This window comes from Gorilla gorilla, chromosome Y, assembly GCF_029281585.2.
Source record: "Gorilla gorilla gorilla isolate KB3781 chromosome Y, NHGRI_mGorGor1-v2.1_pri, whole genome shotgun sequence".
Lineage (NCBI taxonomy): Eukaryota > Metazoa > Chordata > Mammalia > Primates > Hominidae > Gorilla > Gorilla gorilla.
This window is the reverse complement of record NC_073248.2, coordinates 15,728,659-15,736,392: the sequence shown is the minus strand read 5'-3', so window position 1 is coordinate 15,736,392 and position 7,734 is coordinate 15,728,659.

The following is a 7,734-nucleotide window of genomic DNA, read 5'->3' as shown; positions in this document are numbered from 1 at the left end:
GATGTTCCCCTTCCTGTGTCCATGTGTTCTCATTGTTCAATTCCCACCTATGAGTGAGAACATGCAGTGTTTGGTTTTTTGTCCTTGCGATAGTTCTTCTTATTTCTTGAAGAGTGGCTTTTTTTTTTTTCTTTGCAGGGGAAGTTAACCTGGACCCTGGTGGGACACAGCCAGCCTTCCAATTTACTGAGGATTTATGAGGGATGCTCAAAAAAAAGATGAACGGCTGCAGTGTGTTAGCCACATTTCTTTAAGCAGATTCTACTTACAGGTGCATGCACACACACACACACACACACACACACGTGCACCACACAAACATGCAGACATCCAGCACTCATAACAATTGCTCAGAAACACACAGCCAGCAGGTTGTGGGCCTGTGTGGTTCTGCAGAAAACCCCACTTGGGAGAGAACAACCCCTGGGAACATAGGTGGGTTGTACCCAGAAATCACGTTGGGGCAAGTTTCAAAAAGACCCACATCTACAAGGTATAAGTAGGCCTGAGGCAACCTGCACATGTTTTGGATCCTTAGGAATTTCAGGGTTTATTTCTGGGGCTGTGCTTGATATTTCTTCAGGCTGGCTCATGTCTGCCCTCTCCTAGGATCATGGGCCTGTCTAGATAATACCACAGAAAGAGACGTGAGAGCCCTACTGACTCACTTCCACAGAGGTCTCCTTCTCTACCAAGCCACAGGGACTGTCACTGGGCAAAGGGGTTATTAATTGTGATGTTAGCCAGAGCTCACAGATCAAGTCTGGTGCCCTGAAACTAGCGCATGTGCATTCCTAAGGCAGACTCAGGTGCCAGTTGTCAGAGCTGTCATGCTGCCTAAGCAGAAAAAAATGGTACAGGCACAGCTGGCCTGGTAACGGGAACAAATCTGCCTGTGGTAATCAACTGTGGGACCCTAAAAGTGCCAACATTAGGGCCCCTTATAACAATCTCCATGGTTGGGTCCCTGTGGAGGAAGAGGCCTTTTGAGACTGTGGTCATTGAAAACAGCTCTTCAGACTTCATTTCCAAATGAGGCTGTGTGCAAGAATCAGGTCCCATGGGGATTGGAATTTACTTTGGTGAGTTTTTGTGGGGACTTGAGGACTTCGTATGATGAAATCATACCTGAGACTAAAGAGTCAGGTGTCAGTGAAGTATGGGTGAGCTCTCGACTTCACTGCCTCCCTTCATTCTGGGCCATGCAGGGGCTCTCTGGGAAAAGCGCAAACCGCAACAAATGCAAGTCCTAGGTGAAGCCATGTTTTCCCACCTTGAAATGGCCTCTCATGGCTGCAAATAAGGTTGACATAGTGTCTCAGAGAATGCTTATGGTGACTGTAGGCCTGAAAATGGTGTCCAACTGTGCTTTTGGGGGGCAATGTGGACCCCTCTGAAAGCCAGGAGAAATCAAGGCTCACTTGAGGATTGAGTTGACTTGTATTAGAATCAAATTAACGTTCAAACATTTCTGTCAGAGGACCCACACTCCATCTATAAAGTGTAAACAACCTCAGTTCCCACAACAATACTACGACCCACAACCTGGAATGCAGCCAGCCTATCCAAAGTCCCTTTTGCTCTAAGAAATCCTTGGTGGCCAAAAGATCTGTGGCGAGAATCTCTCCCATACAGCAGCAACCCAATGAACAAGCCCCCCACCACACAGTGAGAAAGATGTGAAGATGAAATGAAAGAGAGCCTAGATTAAGAGGCAAAAGCCAGACACAGCTGTCTGCTTCTCATCTTACAGGAATCATGTAGCCCTCTGATAGAAGTGAGGGAACAAGAGTTTCCTTGTTGGCAGCTGTAATGGAAATTCACAATCTTAAAACTATCACAGCTACCCAGTAACTAAAACGTAACTGTGCTTAGAAGGAAACACTCACCCAATGGATTCCCATGAGGGTCGTTCTCTGTGAAATGGGAAACATTTAGCGTGGAAGATATTGAGCCAGACCCAGAAAACCCTAGGCCAATGGGGAACATGGAATTCAGGAAAAGAAGAAGCAATTGTGGAAGTCACATTCTACCAAGCATCAATCCATCCCACTCCCATGTGGCACCAGGTATGAAAGCCCTCAAAGGTGAGCCTGCCAAGATAGCCTCAGTTTGCAATACCAGTGTTTCCTGCATGTGGGAGTACTTCCACCTGAACAAAAGGCCATGGTGAGGACTGCTTGTTCAATTAAGGGAATGTGGGGATGCAGTTGGAAGCAGCTTCTGTGTCATCAGTTTTCAACTTTTTCATGGGTGAAGGTGAGGGTCCCCATCTGCCCCTCACCAGATTGTATCCTCAGCCATATCTGACCTTATTGCTGTTCTAACTCTCTGTCCCAGAATAAAATCCCAAGATGATGGAGGAGTGCCCTCTTATGACATGAAGCAACTGCTCAGCTGAGAAGTGAATTTAAGGGAAATTCAAGGGGCCCTGCAAACATGACCTGTACTATCGCTTGTTGGGTTTGCTGCAGGACAATAAAACACTGGAAAATGTCTGTTCTTGGGTGTGGTGTGCTCCTCATGTTTGTAGAAGAGTGCCTTTTTTTCTTTTTTTTTCCATGGGGAATTTATTTGGATTGTGGTGGTTCTCAGCCTGTCTCCCAGTTGACTGCAGATTTATGGTGCACAGAAAAATAAAGAAGAGTGAGAAATGCAGTCCAAGAGAGCCACACAGTCAAGCCACTAAAAGGTTAAGAGAGGTTAAAAAAAAGAATTGTAGTGTGTTAGCCATATTCCTTTAAGCTGTCTTCACTTATAGGCACAAACACAAACACACACACAGGCAAAGCCACACACACGCAGACATTAAACACATGCAACACTCTCACAGAAACACAGAGCCCAGTAGCTTCTGAGGCCATGTGGTTCTGCAGGAAACCCCACCTTGGAGATGACAACCCTGGGAAACACAGGCAGGCTGTACCTAGAAATCACACTGGGACAAGTTTCAAAAAGACTCACTCCTACAATGTCTAGGCAGGCCTGAGGCAGCCTGCAGATCCTTTGGAATCTTTAGGGATATCGTGGTTTGTTTCTGAGGCTTTGCTTGAAGTTTCTTTAGGCTGGCTCACATCTGTGCTCTCTTGGGATCATGGGACTATCTCAACAATACCACAGGGAAGATAGGTGAGAGTCAAATGGCTGATGCACCTCCATGGAGTTCTCCTTCACCAAGTCACAGGGACTTGTTGCTAGCAAAATAAGTTATTTATTGTGACACTAGCTAGAGCTCACAGCTCAAGCCTGGTGCGCTGAGACTGGTGCATGCACATTTGTGAGGTAGGCTCAGCAGTCGGCTTTCAGAGCTGTCATCCTGCCTAAGCAGAGGAAAATGGTACAGGAAGAGCCAACCTCGTATTGGCAAAAAAAAGCTGGCTATGATATCCATCTGTGGGACCCTAAAAGTGTCAAACTTAGGGCCCCTTCAGGCCATCTCTGTGGTTGTTTCCTGCTGGATAAGGAGTCGTTTCAAGACTGTAAGGTGGTAGCTGTAAACAGCTGTTCTTTCTCTATTCTTGATAGAGGCTATGTGCAAAAATCTGGTCACATGGGGATTAGAATGTAGTCTGGTGAGTTGTAGGGTCTTTGAATGATGGAATCATACCTCGGACCCAAGAGGTGGGTTTCAGCAAAATATGGATGAGCCCTTGACCTTACTGCTTCCCTTCATCCTGCTGCCATGCATAGGATCTCTGGCAAAGGCAGAAACCATGATAAAGGCAAGTATAATATGGAGCAGTGTTCTCACACTTGAAACTGACATCTCATGGGTGCAGATGAGGTTGAGATTGTGTCTCAGAGGCCATATGTGGTGACTGCAAGCCTGAAAAGTATGTCCAGCCATGCTGTTGAGGGGGCAATGTGGACCCCCCATGAAAGCAAAGAAAAATCAAGGCTTGCCTGAGAGAAGGAGCTGACTTGTGCTGGAGTCCAAGCAACGTTCAAATATTTCAGTCAGAAAACTCAAAACTCTCCTGCAAAATGCAAACCACCTCAGCACTCACAATGAGACAACGATCTACAACCAGGAGTGTAGCCATCCTACCCAAAGTCCATTTTGCTCCCTGAAATCCAGGGCAACAAAAAGATCTCTGGCAGAAGGCAGTTCCATTCAGCAAGAGCCCAGTGAAATACCCCCTCCACAATGAGAAAGGATGTGCTAATGAAGTTAAACAAAGCCAAGATTATAAAGCAAATCCAGACACAGCTACCTGCTTGTCATACTACATGAATCCTGCAGCCCTCCAATAAAAGTAAGAGAATAAGCATTTCCTTGTTGGTGGCTGCAATAGGAATTTACACTTTTAAAAGTATCACAGCTTGCCCAGTCATTAAAAGGTGACAGTGTTTAGAAGAAAACATTCAAGCAAAGGTTTCCCATGAGGGTCTTCCTTCATGAACTGGGAAATGTTTTGTTTGGAAGACATGGAGTAAGACCCAGAAAACCATAGGCCAATGAGGATCATAAAAGTCAAGAAAAAAAGAGGCAAGTGTGGAGGCCACATCCCACCCAGCATCAATCCATCCCACTCACATTTGGATCCAGATATGGAAGCCCTCAAATGGAAGTTTGCCAGGATGATCCCAGTTTGCACTCCATATATTTCCCGCATGTTTAAATACTCCCACCTGAAACCAGGATATGATGTGGAGTAGTTGTGCATTTAAGGGTATACGGGGATGAAGTCTGAACACCTTCTGTGTCATCTGTATTCAACTTTTTTGCAGGCGATTGTGCAGAAGCCCATCCATCTCTCCCCAGAATGCATCCTTACCCATATCTCACCTTATTGCTGCTCACACTCTCTGTTCCTGAATGAAATCCCAAGACATGAAGCATCTGTTCAGCTGGGAATGGAATTCAAAGTAAGTTCAATGGACCATGCTGAGAGGACTGCTAGTGTCACTCCCTGATTTGGCCACAGGACAATGAAACACAAGGAGATGTCTATTCTTGGGTATGGCATGCTCTTCTTCTTTATAGAAGTGTGGCTTTGTTTGCAGAGGGAGGTGATTTGGACCCTGGTTGGGTCTCAGTCAGTCTGCTAATTCACGTGGAGTCATGATCCACAGAAAAATAAAGAACCTGGAGGCCCACAGACTAAACAGATCAGCACAGTCAGGCCACACACACACACACACACACACACACACACACACACACACACACAAGTGCTGCAGAGCATTAGCTACATTCCACTAAGCAGACTCCACTTACAGGCACACACATACACACACACAACACACAAAGCCACGCACAATGCAGACACCAAACACTTGCAACATTCCCACAGAAAAGCACACAGCAAGGCAGTTCCTGAAGCTGCGTGGTTCTGCAGGAAGCTTGATCTGGGAGAGAGCAACCCCAGGGAACCCATGCAAGTTGTACCTAGAAATCACAGTGGGGCAATTTTCAAATTGACTCACCCCTACAACATCTAGGTAAGCTTGAGGCATCCTGAAGATTTTTTTTTTTTTGTTGGGGGTGATCCTTAGGGATTTCGCCATTCATTCCTTTGTCTCTTCTTGAGGTTTCCTCAGGCTGGTGTTCATCTGCTTTCTCCCAGGATCGTGGGACTATCCTGAGAATCCTAGAGAAGACAGGTGAGGGTCCACTGCTGATGCATCTCCATGGAGGGTTTCTTCTCTGCCAAGCTGCAGGAACTTTTCTCTAGGCAACTGTGGCATTGCCTAAGCAGAGAAAAATGTTACAGGCAGAGACATCCTGGTATTAAAAAAGGCTGACTGCAATAACCCCTGTGGGACACTAAAAGTCTTGACCTTAGGGGTCCTTGGGGACATCTCCAGGGTGGGGTTTTACTGAAGGGGGATGCATTTGGAGACTGTGAGGTGGAGGCTGGAAACTGCTCTTCTGACTCCATTCCCGAAAGAGGCTTTGTGTAAGAATTGGGTGCCATGGGGATTGGAATATAGTCTGGTGAGTTTTGGAGGGTCTTTGGGTGATAGGATCATACCTGAGACCAGAGCTGGCTGTCTGCAAAAGATTTCTGGGCTTTTGACCTCACTGCCTCCCTTCATCCTAGGCCTCACAGGAGCTCTCAAGGAAAGGCAGAAACAGTAGGTACAAGTTGGAGCAGTGTTTACAGACCTGGAACTGACCTCTTATGGATGCAGATGAGGTTGAGACAGTGTCTCAAAGTCACCTGTGGCTATTGCAAGCTTGAGTTGGTGTCCAGTAGTGCTGTTGAGGGGCATTGTAAACTTCCCTTGAATGAAAAGAAAAATCAATGCTCACCTGAGAGAATGAGTTCATTTGCTCTGGAGTCTCAAAAATGTTTAAAGTTATCTGTCTGAAGACCCAAAAATATCCAGCAAAGTGCAGACACACTAAGCCCCCAAAATGAGACCACAACCCACAACTTGGATCATAGCCAGCCTACCTAAAGTCTTTTTTGCTCCCTGAAATCCTTGCCAGCCAAAAGATCTTTGGTGATAGGCAGTCCCATCCAGCAAGAGCACAATGAAAAATCCACTCCACAATGAGAAGGCTGTGCAGATGAAACAAAACAGAGGCTAGATTCCAGGCAAAAGTCAGACACAGCTGCCTGCATCTCATTATAAAGGAATCATACAGCCCTCCGATAGAAGTGAGAGAACAAGAGTTATCTTTCTGGTGACTGTAATGGCAATTTACAGTTTTCAAAATATCAGTGTTGCCCAGTCATAAAAAAGTGACAGTGTTTAGGAGGAAACACTCACACAATGGATTCCCATGCATCTCATTCTCCAAGAACTAAGAAATGTTTATTGTGGAAGTCGTTGAGCAACACCAGGGAAACTGTAGGCTGACAAGGAACATGGAAGTCAGGAAAAGAAGAGACAAGTTTGGAGGTCATACTGCTCCAATCATCAATCCATTCCATTCCCATTTGGCTGTGGGCATGAAAGCCATAAATTGGGAGTTTGCCAGGATAGCCCCAATTTGCACTCCAAATGTTCCCTGCATGTTGGAGTACTACTACCTGAACCCAGAGCCATGGTGTGGACTGATTGTGCAATTAATGGAATGCAAAGATAGAGTTGGAAGCACTTTCTGTGTCATCTGTCTTCATTTCTGTTGCATGTGAAGTTGTGGGAATCCATCCACCCCTCATCAGATTGTATCCTCACCCCTATCTGGCCATATTTCTGCTCACACTTTATGTCCCAGAATGAAATCCTAAGATGATGGAGGGGTGCCCTCTTATGACATGAAGCATGTGCTCAGCTGAGAACTGAATTCCAGGTAAATTCAAGAGTACCTGTGTACAGGACTTCTAGTGTCTCTCCCTGGATTGACCGCAGAATAATAAAACACAGGAAGTTCCCTGTTTTTTGGTGTTCTATACTCCTCTTCTTTTTAGAAAAGTGGCTTTTTAATTTTTTTTTTTTTGCATGGTAGGTAATTTGGATGCCAGGGGTTCTCGACCCACCTCCCAATTAAATGCAGATTCATGATCCACAGAGAAAGAAAGAAAACGGAGCCCCACAACCCAAGCAGAGCCACACAGGCAAACAAACAAAATGTTGGGAGTCTCAAATGAAAAAGTGCTGAAGTGCGTCAGCCACATTCCTTTAAGCAGACTACTTACAGGCACACACAGACACACAAAAACACAATGCCACACACACACACGCGGACATCCAACAATTACAACACTCCCACAGAAACACACAACATAGAAGCTCCTGAGGCTGCATGGTTCTGCCAGAAGCCGCACCTGGAAGAGA